The sequence below is a fragment of the Dermacentor andersoni genome, chromosome 1, assembly GCF_023375885.2.
Source record: "Dermacentor andersoni chromosome 1, qqDerAnde1_hic_scaffold, whole genome shotgun sequence".
Taxonomy (NCBI): Eukaryota; Metazoa; Arthropoda; class Arachnida; order Ixodida; family Ixodidae; genus Dermacentor; species Dermacentor andersoni.
Window position 1 is genome coordinate 402,462,648 of NC_092814.1, and position 11,529 is coordinate 402,474,176.

Below are 11,529 nucleotides of genomic sequence, written 5' to 3' on the forward strand. Positions count from 1 at the left end.
TGTTCGCCCAATATAAGCTAGTTTTGTCTTTCGCAGTATTGCGATTGTGTTCTTTAACATCACTACCACGTGACAATAGGAATGAAAGTGTCAATGACAGAACTGAGGGTGGCTTTAAAGAGGACCCAGTTCTGTTCAATGGAACGTGAATGAAAATCATGAAGAAATTGACCTGAAAATGTTGTTAATTCCTTGTTTATTGCGTCGAAATTGGCTTTACCGTAACACCTTAGTTTCTTTTTGGTAATTATTCTTTTGTGCACGCGAAAGGTAATGCATCCAGTTATAACATCATGGTCAGCGATGCCTGCTTCATGAGTTATGTCGGAAAATATATCAGGATTCTTAGTTAAGACGAAGTCTAGTATATTGGCAGAAGTTTCAGTGGATCGTGTTGGTTGACTAATAAGTTGGGTTAATGAAAAGTCAAGTGCCGAGAAAGGTATGCGCTGCCGCATCCGTGGCCGATACGGAGAGCGTCGACAAGTCGATATTTGGAAAATTGCAATGGCCAAATATTATAATTGCTGACATCGGAAAAAGTGCGCACACCCCACTCAGCACCCCATGATACTTATCGGAAAACGCGCCAGACATGTCGGGTGGACGGTAAAAAACGCCAATGATCATACCAAATGCAGCACCCTTCAAGGAAATCCAAGTACATTCAAGAAAAGAATCGATAATGATGGGTGCGGTAATGAATTCTTCCTTTATCGCGATGAGCACACCGCCCCCTCTACGCTGTTGTCTATCACACCGAAAAAATTGAAAGTGGATTCACTCGCAAAGATGCTGTTATTGTGATTGGTGTCGTTAAGCCGGGTCTCGGTAACACTCAAGAAGCCTGGAATGAATCGATGAGCAAAGAGGGTGCAATACCATTAGCGACAACACTTCTAGCGCTTTTGTATAGTAAGGGAAATTTATTATCAGTGCTACAATGCAATTTTACGGGAGAGCTGGCAGATGAGCCTGAGCCCAAGGAAACAAAGGAGGAACATCATTCATTCTTCTTTAGTACTTCTTTAGCTTTTGGTCTGTTATTGGCCAAAGTTTCCACTGCTTTGTAGTTCGTTTTCATTTTATAGCGCAGCTGTTAGGCACCCGTTCTTACGGCGAGCGTCGGCGTCACTTGTAACCGAGCGAAAGAGCACAGCGAAAGATGAGAGCAAACGCGGCGCGCAGCGGAGGATGAAAGAAGCGGTGAGAGTGAAGAGATTCGAGGCGGAAAGCGGCGAGGAGGGGGTAGCGGAACCATACAGCGAAAGGGGAGGGGCAAGACGGAGTGCCGGCAGCGACCAGGCATGCAGCCAGCGCGGAAATAAAGCGGCCGTGGGCTTCGGACCTAATGCACATGCGCTCCTTCGCCTGCGGTGGGGCTAGAGAATGCGCTCAAGGCGAGCCACGCATTCCCTTGTTTACTCTTTCTTTCTGAACAATGAGCGACGCAACCGGTAGAAATGCTTCGTCAGCCGTTGCTGCTAAACAAGCTGCCCGAGCACAGGCTCAGCGTCGCCGCCGAGAGCAGCCAGTCGTTCAGAATCAAATTCTTTGCCACAACATATCGCGAATATAAAACATCTAAACAGCTGCGTTCAAAATTCGCATTAGGGAGTTCGTAATCGTGGTGAAATGTTTTCACTTGCGTCTGTTATTGCGACTTACGTTAAAAAGACATTGCGAACATCAGCCCTGATCACATGATGCATGCAGCTTCACAGCGATTGTTACCTCCCTTTACACTCATAAAATCCGCAGATAACATTCACCGGGTACTTTACCGACTTCCCGGGGGTTATGTTTGTATGTATATATGTATCTACGCATCTATCCGTTTTCCCGCCAACCTATGTCACTGCGTAGTCTCTGGTCGAATGGTTAGAGGTTAGTGCTGTGCTGAGGGAGCAGGGTTCGAAAGCAACCGTGGGACCAACTTGAGTATGTGGCAATATGAATACATGTGCCGCTGTTCAATGAACCTCTTTCCTGTTGACAGGGCTCGCTGTCGATACGGGACTGGGTATGTACCTCTCTTCAATGAAACTCTCTGACACCGACTTGGAGCCCTGAATTTGTGCCAATTTGTCTGTGCTGGCCTTGAATGAAACCCTTTGGTCCCAACTTGGGTCACTGAGCATGCGCCAGTAGGTTTGCGCTGCTCAACAATGACAAAGAAGAATCCTCCAAATTTCTCCTATGTAGAGCGATATCTAACCCACGTCACACTGTTTTCTCAATGACACCCACCAGACACTTTAGCAGGCTGCTCCACAAATGCACTGGGTATGTGCAGCTTTTCAATGAACGTCGGTCAAGCGAACGCTTCAGCCAGCTGCGCCATGAGTGGAATGGGTATGTGCCACTATTTATAAAACCTCTCGCCAAGTTGGGTTAATGTGCCACCGGCTGTGCGGCAGCGAGGGGACAATTCGCAGCGTTGGCACGCACCGGCGCGCTACGCATGCCACCTCGGAGTCCGCGCACGCCCTTCTTGGCAGTGCCACAACATGGCGCCTCGTGACGAGGAAAAAAGCTGCAAGCATGGGCAGATAATTCCAATTTGGGACAACTTCAGAATGACTTCAGAATAGGTAGGCGTCTGGATGACAACTTATTTATATAGAGTAGAAAGCGGAATATTATATGTCGCTTTTTTAGACATTCCAGGATTGCATGACATTGTAGGCCTCAACATCTTGTGGGATATTCTGGAGGGGAAGGCTTAGGCGATCATTGTATACAGTTTTTTAGAGGGATTTATGTAGAAAATACCGTTTACGTTGAATAGGAGAGGATGAAAAGCGAGGATAAAGTTGATATCAACACTGGACTGAGGTAGAGGTGCCCTTTATTCCCACTGTTGGGTATGATGTACATGGTAAGGATGGAAAGGGCGCTAGAGGGAATTATTATCGGGTTTAATCTCTCATGCACACAGGTGCATACAGTAGTAGAGCAGCAGCTTCCAGGTTTGTTTTCTGCGGACGACATTGTTTTGCTAGCTGACAAGCAAAGTGATATGCAACGTCTGGCTAATATCTGTGGACTGGAAGGCGAAAATTTGGGTCTGAAATTTAGCGTTAAAAATCGCGTGTTATGGTATTCAATGGAAACAGTGAACAGACAGTGTCAATACAGGACCACGAAATACCTCGCCTAAAAGAATATAAATACCTTGGCATATGGATAAACGAAGGCAATAGATATATGGAAACACCGGAGAAAAAATAACGGTAAAGTGGAAGAGAAATGCGGCCATAATGAAACACAGAGAGCTGTGGGATACAACAGGTACGAGGTGCTCCGGGGTATGTGGAAAGGTGCAATGGTTCCAGGACTTACATTTCGAAACGTGGTTGTTTGCGTGAAGTCAGGCGCACAATCAGGACTCGATGGCAACCAAAGGTCAGTGGGACGCCTCGCATTGAGCGCTCATGGGAAGACTACAAATGAAGCTGTGCAGGCTGATATGGGGTGAACACTTTTGAAGGGAGGCAAGCCCACAGTAAGATTGATTATGAAGAACGACTGAGAAATATGGAAGAAAGTAAATGGGCTGGGAGAGGGTTCAGGTATCTGTACAGGAAAAACATTGATTCACAGTGGAGGAAAAGAACTAGGAAGCTTACCAGCAAGTATGCGACAAGTACGGTGCGGAACATGGAAACAAAGAACGTCAAGCGGAAAGTCAGAGAGGCTGAGATATTCCCATGGGTGGAAGCAACGGAAGTGATACCTGCTTTGAGCAACTACTTAAGGGGAGAAAACGAAATCAAGAAAGAAACAATTTATGTTAACTCGAAGGGAAGTTCATTACTTTTCGAAGCCAGACCCGGATGCCTTAGAACACGCATTTATAAACGACGATAAGGTGCCCGCTCAATTGGTTAGATCATTCCGCGCTTAATGCGAAGACGGGATCGTTACCCAGATGCAGCAAGTTGCTTTTTCATCCACTTTCATTGCCATTAATTTATCAGTTCTTTAATTCAATAGTAAGTACGATTTCGCCTATGTTGTCCTTGGTGTCTTAGTTTGTTGGCTTCTCATGATATGGTTATTAAAGATCGGGCCAAACGATTAGCCCCCTTTCTTCTCGTTCATATAGAAATGAAAAATCATGTGCTTGCGGCGGTAAAGCTAGGAAAACGATGGAGCACATTTTATTAGAATGTGAAGATATCGGCCCCGCGGTCGATTTAGGCACATTTTGTTCCCTCAAAGCCCTTAGGTTCAGCAAGAGCAGGGGCAAAATAAACATGTCCGCAATAGACATTAGTAAGAGGTGATTGGTAGATTGGTGCAAGAAAAGTGGGAAACGACAAACAACGCAGGCGTACAAAAACAAGGCGTGTAATAACGTAAAACTATTCGAAACCTTTCTATTCCAATTCTTCAATACTGCAATGCACCGCGATTGGTCAAAAACTGTTTTGGGCCACCCGCACTTCATCTGTCTGTCACGCGACTTCATGAAAACTGCGATAGCTCCCCACCTGATATGACGCGCCCGTACAAAAATGACTGTTCATTAACCATTGATATATTATTGGGGAATTGTTGAAACAACGGACTTCAACAAATTTTCAAATGCAATTGAGTTCGCTCAACACTTGCACAACAATATTACCGTTCAGTGTTCTCAATAAACAATTTATTGGGTAATTTGTGTTGCTTTTTGTAGTTGTTTTTTGTTGTGCAGCAGTTGAGTCCAGTATCAATAATTAGGACTTGCATATGAAGACATACCAAAAATTAAATGCGAAGCGTTCCAACCTCATTGCTGTCACTTTGCGGCAGGTACGTTCTTCTTTCGCCTCGTTTTCATAAAAAGAAACTAGTGTGTGACCGATGGGGTGGCATTGAACGTCGGCCGTCAAGCCCGGTGCTCTAACCATTAGGCCATGAACGCGGGCATGCTCCTCTCGTTCGAAAGCCAGTAAGTTCTGAAAGGCTTGGCGCGTGCGCAGCGTACCACTTCCTCGTGCTGTCGCTAAAGCTGGCGCTTTCAAGCGCCTATCTCCGGGACTGCCCCACTTTCGTAGCCGTTTTCTCTCTGTAAAAACTGCAGCGTTAGACTAGCTTCATGACCGCCCAAATTCATAACGATTTATTTCTTCGCCGGTGCACAAATGCCATCATCGTTTTAACATACACTAGATGACATAGCAATTGGTACGATCCAAAATGAGCACGTTTCGGGGAGCAGAAGAGTGCGAAGTTCCCTCGCAAACACGGCGACCACGCGCATGTGGAGTTGCCCAATAGCAGACACGGCGGCAGCGCGGCCGGCGATAAGACAGGCGCTGACACGCGACGACGCTACCTTCGAGCATCGGACGCGCTGTGGGAACCGTAGGATCCAAGCGGCGCACATGCTGCAAACATACACGTGAGAGATCTTCGAATTTCCTGCGACGCACCCTCCGTCCGGAAAGTAAATACAACTTTTTTTATCCAACGGCCGTGGTACTAGAGATCAAACAACGAACACGCTTTGAGATCGCAGCGCGCAGCCGCTATAACCATTGACTTCAAAGAGCTTCTGATTCAGAAACAGCCGCAACAGTATCGCAGCTAATCGCTGTATCTGCGGCTGCTTCCGACTCTCGCCTTGCAAGAAGCATGCGATTTATTTGAGCCTCGCCGAACTGTCGTCCGCAGGACAGGTCCCGTATGTTCGGTTAAATAGAAGAACACCAAAGGGAAATGAAAGAAATACAGGTAGCGGACTCTTATCATACCTTACTTGTCACCTCGTCATCTGCAAAGGTGCAATAAACTGTTCTACTAGCGTTACTTTTGTAAAGATAATAAAATTAGTAGTAATTTTTACTTCTAGGTGGCGCTACCAACGTCAAGGTAGCGTTCGGGTGTGTGTGTGTGTGTGTGTGTGTGTGCGTACGCGGTTGCAACCGTTACAGCTTCGTTTTGAGCACACTTTTTCAACAGTACACATCGTTACCGCTAGTTTCGTAGTCGCATTTTTTGGTCGTAGTATTTATTGTTTACGCTACAAATTAGGTTGTTCTTAAAAATTTATGAAGCTTAGTTGATGAAAAATTATTGCTAAAGAATTAGCGGTTTTTAAGTGCCGTTATTTTGTGTTTGAAAGATTTTTATAACTGAGTACGATAGTGAAGCTGTGAACGGCTTTCGGACTCCGTTAGTTGGTTGCCGTTGCGAGGTGGTTCACGCCTCGTGCTTTTTGATGAAAGTATTTTTTTCTTTTCGGTCATCATGACGCACATTTTAGTGAAATGCTTTAACGAAGATAAGTGGGACGTTTATCCGTTGAAGTCGTTGGCTGACTCAGCTACTAGTCTTCGACTGATGTGCGAGCCTGGCTGTTTTATGAGTTGCGCGGCAGAGGTCATGATGCCTGTTGGAGAGAAGGCACCCCGGAACAGTCTCAGCCGAAGTTCTGCAGATAGGTAAGTAATCTCGTTTACTTGGGCACGTAGCCTTTTTTCTATTTTGACATTGACAAGCGTGAGATGTTAAGCACACCGTTCACTTTCTTCGAGCAAACCGTATGCCTCGGAGCGAAAGCGCGCGATACGCATTTCGTAACTATGGCGGCCGCCGTGGCAATTTGGGGCTCGAGGTCGTGGATACGATCCCTGCGGCGGCCGCATGCCAAAGGAGCGGAATGCAAAAACACTTGTGCATTGTGCATTGTATGCACGTAAAAATTTCCAGGAAGTCAAAATTAATACGGAGTCCCCAACTACAACCTGCCTCATAATCAGATCGTTGGTTTCGCACGTAGGACATCATAATTATGTTTTTTTAATCCGTAGTGGCTCATCGTATACCATACGGTTAGTGTGATCACCTTTTGTGCCGTAGCGGTTAAGCGCGCCTCGATTTAGGTTGCGCCTAATGATGCGGCGCACCGCAAAATATGTTTCGCCTCTTTGGGATATACGGAGAACGGCCAACCGATTAGTCACAGCTTCCGCGCGGTGACTGTACACGGATACACAGCGCAAATGAACAGAGGTGTGGTGACGACTTCGGCAAAGAACACAGCCGCCGACGGGGTCGCCTTATCGCCTATCACCGCCAAAACTACCGCAGTAAGCATCTTTATCTAGCGCGGCGCGTTTCTGTTGAAGGCGTACTGTACAATTTCAATTGGCGATAACCGAAACATGCCACCGTTCTCTGCTGCGTCTTTGAGCTGGGCCGATCCGAATGTGCTTTGCTTGCAGAAGCGAAAGGAGCGCCAATCGGCGCGTTGTCGCCTCGAGCACCGTTTTCGCGGTGAAGAATGACGCGTGCATGAAGCTAGCTCACTGCGCAGACGCTACCGCGCAACACGTGCAAGGGCGTGTACGCGACGTTCTGCACACAAATCGCGTGGAATGATCGGAGACACGCCGGAGCGGCTAGCGTCAAAGAAACGGTGCATGTTCTCACTCGTACAGGCACGCTCACGCTCGCATCGCTCTCGCCGTATCTTTAGGTCATTCCTGCTGCTGGACTTCTACCCAAAGATTCGATATCTGCTTGGTATCGGCTATGCACCGTCGCGTGGTCTTTGGTTCTGCGATAGAGCCGGGAATATTTCTCCCCGCTGTGAAACATCGCTGTGCGTGTCTTAGCTAACATTTACCGTAGCAACATATTTCTTCCTTTTCTAGACAGCACTCGTAAAGAGTCGCAAATTATTACTTGCCAGTATAGTGTGTACTTCTATTTTGTGCGTAGTTATGTGCAGTGTGTGGCAGATTCTGAATCCGCGCAATCACATTTTCTGCCCGCATTCCCTTCTCGCAGGTTACGCATGCAGCAAATGCCCAGATGCTAAAGTGTTCTACGTCAAGAGCAGCTTGGCGTCATGCAAGAGACACCCGTTGATATGTGGCTGATTCACTAGCAAGCTCGCGTCTTTGTTGCCACTCTCCATCAAGTGGGATTTTTAACTATTTTTTCTGCTGCTCTGTGGTGTACTAGCTGCCGCGCATGGACGCTGTGAAGGCTTTTGATTTGCTCTGGCTTGTAGTAGTAAAGGATGGGCTACCTTTTGAGGGGAGGTATTTCCTTTTGCTTGCGAGAATGTTTACCAGCCTAACCAAGTGAGACGTGCGTACTGGAAACAGCAGCGCGAACAGAGACGGACGACGAAATAGGTAGGAGCACACACGAGCGCAAGTTCAACTAAGTTTATTTTTGAAGACAGAGGTAATAAAGACGCTGGTCAACTTGACAAAGGTAAAGAGCCGTGCATGCGTGGCAGAAACAGCCACGAGCGACAAGAAAAAAATATGAAGAAGCCATGTCATGTAGAATAAACGTGCGTGAAAAGCGAGAACTATCGGACAAATCTTTCGAAAAAGTGAAATATTTGTTCGATGAGTGATACTACCCAACGAGAAATACTCTTGAGAACTGCAAGTCTTTCCCACTAAGGGCAACAGATAACTTGCTTATGTATTTGTTTCGTTTGTGATCAATAAATATTGCTGCTGGAACTCCTCTGGTGTTGAGGTATAGAGCAGAAAGAACGGTTGTTTCATCACAAAGACCAGAACACAAGAGGACTTATGGAAGAATTTTTATTGATCACGAAGAAAAATTCATAAGCAAGATTTCTGTGACTCTTAAGTGGGAAAGAGTTGCTGCATTATTTCTCGTTAATATCACTTACAGTACAAACCTTTCAGTTTTCATGTGTTTTTTTGTTTTTGACGCATATGTTTGTTCTACAGGACATGTCTTTCGGTCCTTTTTTGTTGTGCGGGGCTGTTTCTGCTGCACATCCATCGCTTTTTCTTTGTGAAGTTTGCCAATTTGTTTAAAATCTTTGTCTTCACGAATAAACTTCTAGTTGAGTCAGCGTTCGTGTGTGTTCCTACCTTAATTCATCCTTCTCGTTTCTGTTTGTGTGGTTGTCAAATATAAATGTACACCGAATTGGCGAAGTGTCCATAGAATTTATACATGAAATACTTGCGCTGTTTATTTCTGGAAGAACGCTATAGGGTCTTCTCTGTTTTTAACACTGATGTACATTTTTCTAGTTTAACTTCAAGGAGTCCCCTGAGAAAGCCAATAAGAGTGATGGTAACTTCATTTATGTAAGATTTATGAATTTCATCCATTCAAGACATGACATGTCATGCTTGTAGGTATGCAAGTATTCGTACTTTTTAAACATACTAAGTTCTAGTTTTCGGTTCTCATGACGCTGCTTTGTACTGTGCTGCATTCTCCACGCGCAGGAACCTTCTTTTATACCGTCAGTGCATGGGTTCTTTTTGTATATATTGGAGAAACAATTGTCTTGAGTTTAAATATGCATGTATATCACTTGTAAATTTTTGTCAACACGGGTGCTGTATCTCCCTCCGCCTTTCTTACTGCTTTGTCCCAATTTTTATGCAACTTTTATGTATTTTATGCAATAAAATTCTGGTAGCATTTTAATAATATTTTACCTGCGTAATTGAGGTCATTGGTTTTTCGTATACGCATTTATTTCCGTTTTTCACTGTCTCACCACTCTGGCTTTCCAGTCATTGAAACCTTTTCCCATCCTTTATGACTATTTCTGGGGTACTTGATACTGCAAGTGCAGGTGACCATCCATTTGGCTCTTTGGAATTGTGTTAGCCGTGTGTTACTACCAATTTTCTGTGCTAAATAATTATTTTTTCTCTTATCGTTCAAGGTATTAGCCTTGCCTTATCTCTTTATTGACTGAGGTACCACTTAGTTGCTGGGTATGGTGCAAAAGGCCCCAAAAAGTGCTCTAATTAGCTTTGTGTGAGTCCAAAAAAATTAACTGAAAATGAGCTCACTAAATTGAGGAAATACCACGAACAAACTCTTCTGTACCTCAATTTAACATATACAAATGGTGTACTGTTCTTGCAAACCTGGCTCGTCAGAAACATGATTCAGGTGTTCACCAAGCCCGACAACTTTCTAAATGATGTCTCATCAATTAATAGCTAAGTTGAGTGACGTTATAAAATAATTGGGCAACCTGAAAATATATACATCTCGAAGACAAAAAGCTCAGACAAGTTTACTTTGTTACTTCATTAAATTTTCTTCGCGGTGAAAGACGTGTGCTAAAGCTTGTATACATTTACGTGAAGTCATTTATTTCATGTCTGTTATTTTGCCTTCTCACAGTCAGCCGTAACTTTTCCTGTGATGGGTTAGTGTGCGAAACATGTTAATATAACGTATTCAGATGTCTTGTGTGTATCCACACGCAATCAGCTTCAAGTATTCATGTGTTCAAAGTTCGTTGTTACAAGGGTATGCTTAAGCCCTGCCTTTTGAGTCACTTTGCCTTCTAGTCATAAACTTATGCCGAAAGTAAAGACCACAATGATCGTTTTGACTGAATTCATATGTATAGGTTTTTTCAGATGTATTTACACTGCTAGAGTGCTGTAGGTACGAGCCTATGTCTCCAGGTTCGATGTAGTGGTGTCTTATGTACTGTAATAATGTTTCACGTGCACGCATCTTTAGTGTAAATAAAGGTGCTTCAAGTTGGATCAGTCTCTCCTTTGATTTTGTTTGTGTTTGGGAAAGTTATGAGCAGGCACCGGTGCATGCAAGTGTGAACAGCAAAGAAATTTCAATGTATGAATAAAAATCCACTAGCCCAACAAAACGTCAATCATATTTCAATGGTGACTTCTGAAATCTCAATGCCATCTCAACTGTGCCACAATGTGCTTTTCAATGCTGTGGCAATAATAACTCAACAACAGGTCAACAGAACTGCCACGTTAGTTCAACACTGAATCAATAGTAACTCAGCAACCATTCAACAAAACGAACACAACGGGCCGTCTAAGCACAATGGACTTTCAATGGTAACTTGACAATTATTCAACATTGAGGTACCCAATGGTGTTTCAATTAAATTTCAGTGGCCAATATTCAGGACCACTCAACACTTAGCCCAACAATTCTCCAACAAAATTTCCACAATTCCTCAATGAAAAACTCAACATTGACCAATAATAATTCAATGCCTTCTCAATAATTTTGTTTGTACGGGTGTATACACTGATTATGCATAATTCGACCGAAGAAAACAAAAATAGTTCTTTCTCATTAGACGCCTTTTCGCCATTAGCCCACGGCGGTTGGTCAAATGTTTTCGGGCAGCACCCACTTCACTTGCCTCTCATGCGACGTCACAAAACCGCAAAAATGTACCGCGTCAAAGGGACGCGTAGGCGTTCAAGATTCATTAATATGCCGAACAAAACTGAATTTTCTTCTGAATAGCCGCCGCCTGCCCGTTCCGAAAGGAATAAAGATGGCTGCCGCCGATCGCTCCGGCACTGGCTACTCACCCATGCTGGATAGCAGGGGTTTATTTGAGCGTAACAAAACTTTTCGCGTGGCCGTGTAATGTTTTCGAGAACTTTCGGCAGGTTTAGGGCCTCATTCTGGCAACTCTTCTTTGCTGAGGATCCGTTTTAGCGTCATTCTTAAGCTTCCGTTGCATGCCGCCGCGATTGTCGACGATCCACCGCAAGCTAA

At 44.6% G+C, this 11,529-nt stretch overlaps 1 long non-coding RNA gene across 1 annotated transcript; it reads left to right on the forward strand.

Moving 5' to 3' along the window:
• Positions 1–6,194: 6,194 nt before the first annotated feature.
• On the forward strand, positions 6,195–10,526 carry LOC129381793 (uncharacterized). Its single transcript, XR_008609921.2, has 2 exons — positions 6,195–6,437; positions 7,789–10,526. It is a non-coding gene; the product is annotated as an uncharacterized lncRNA (long non-coding RNA).
• Positions 10,527–11,529: the final 1,003 nt, after the last annotated feature.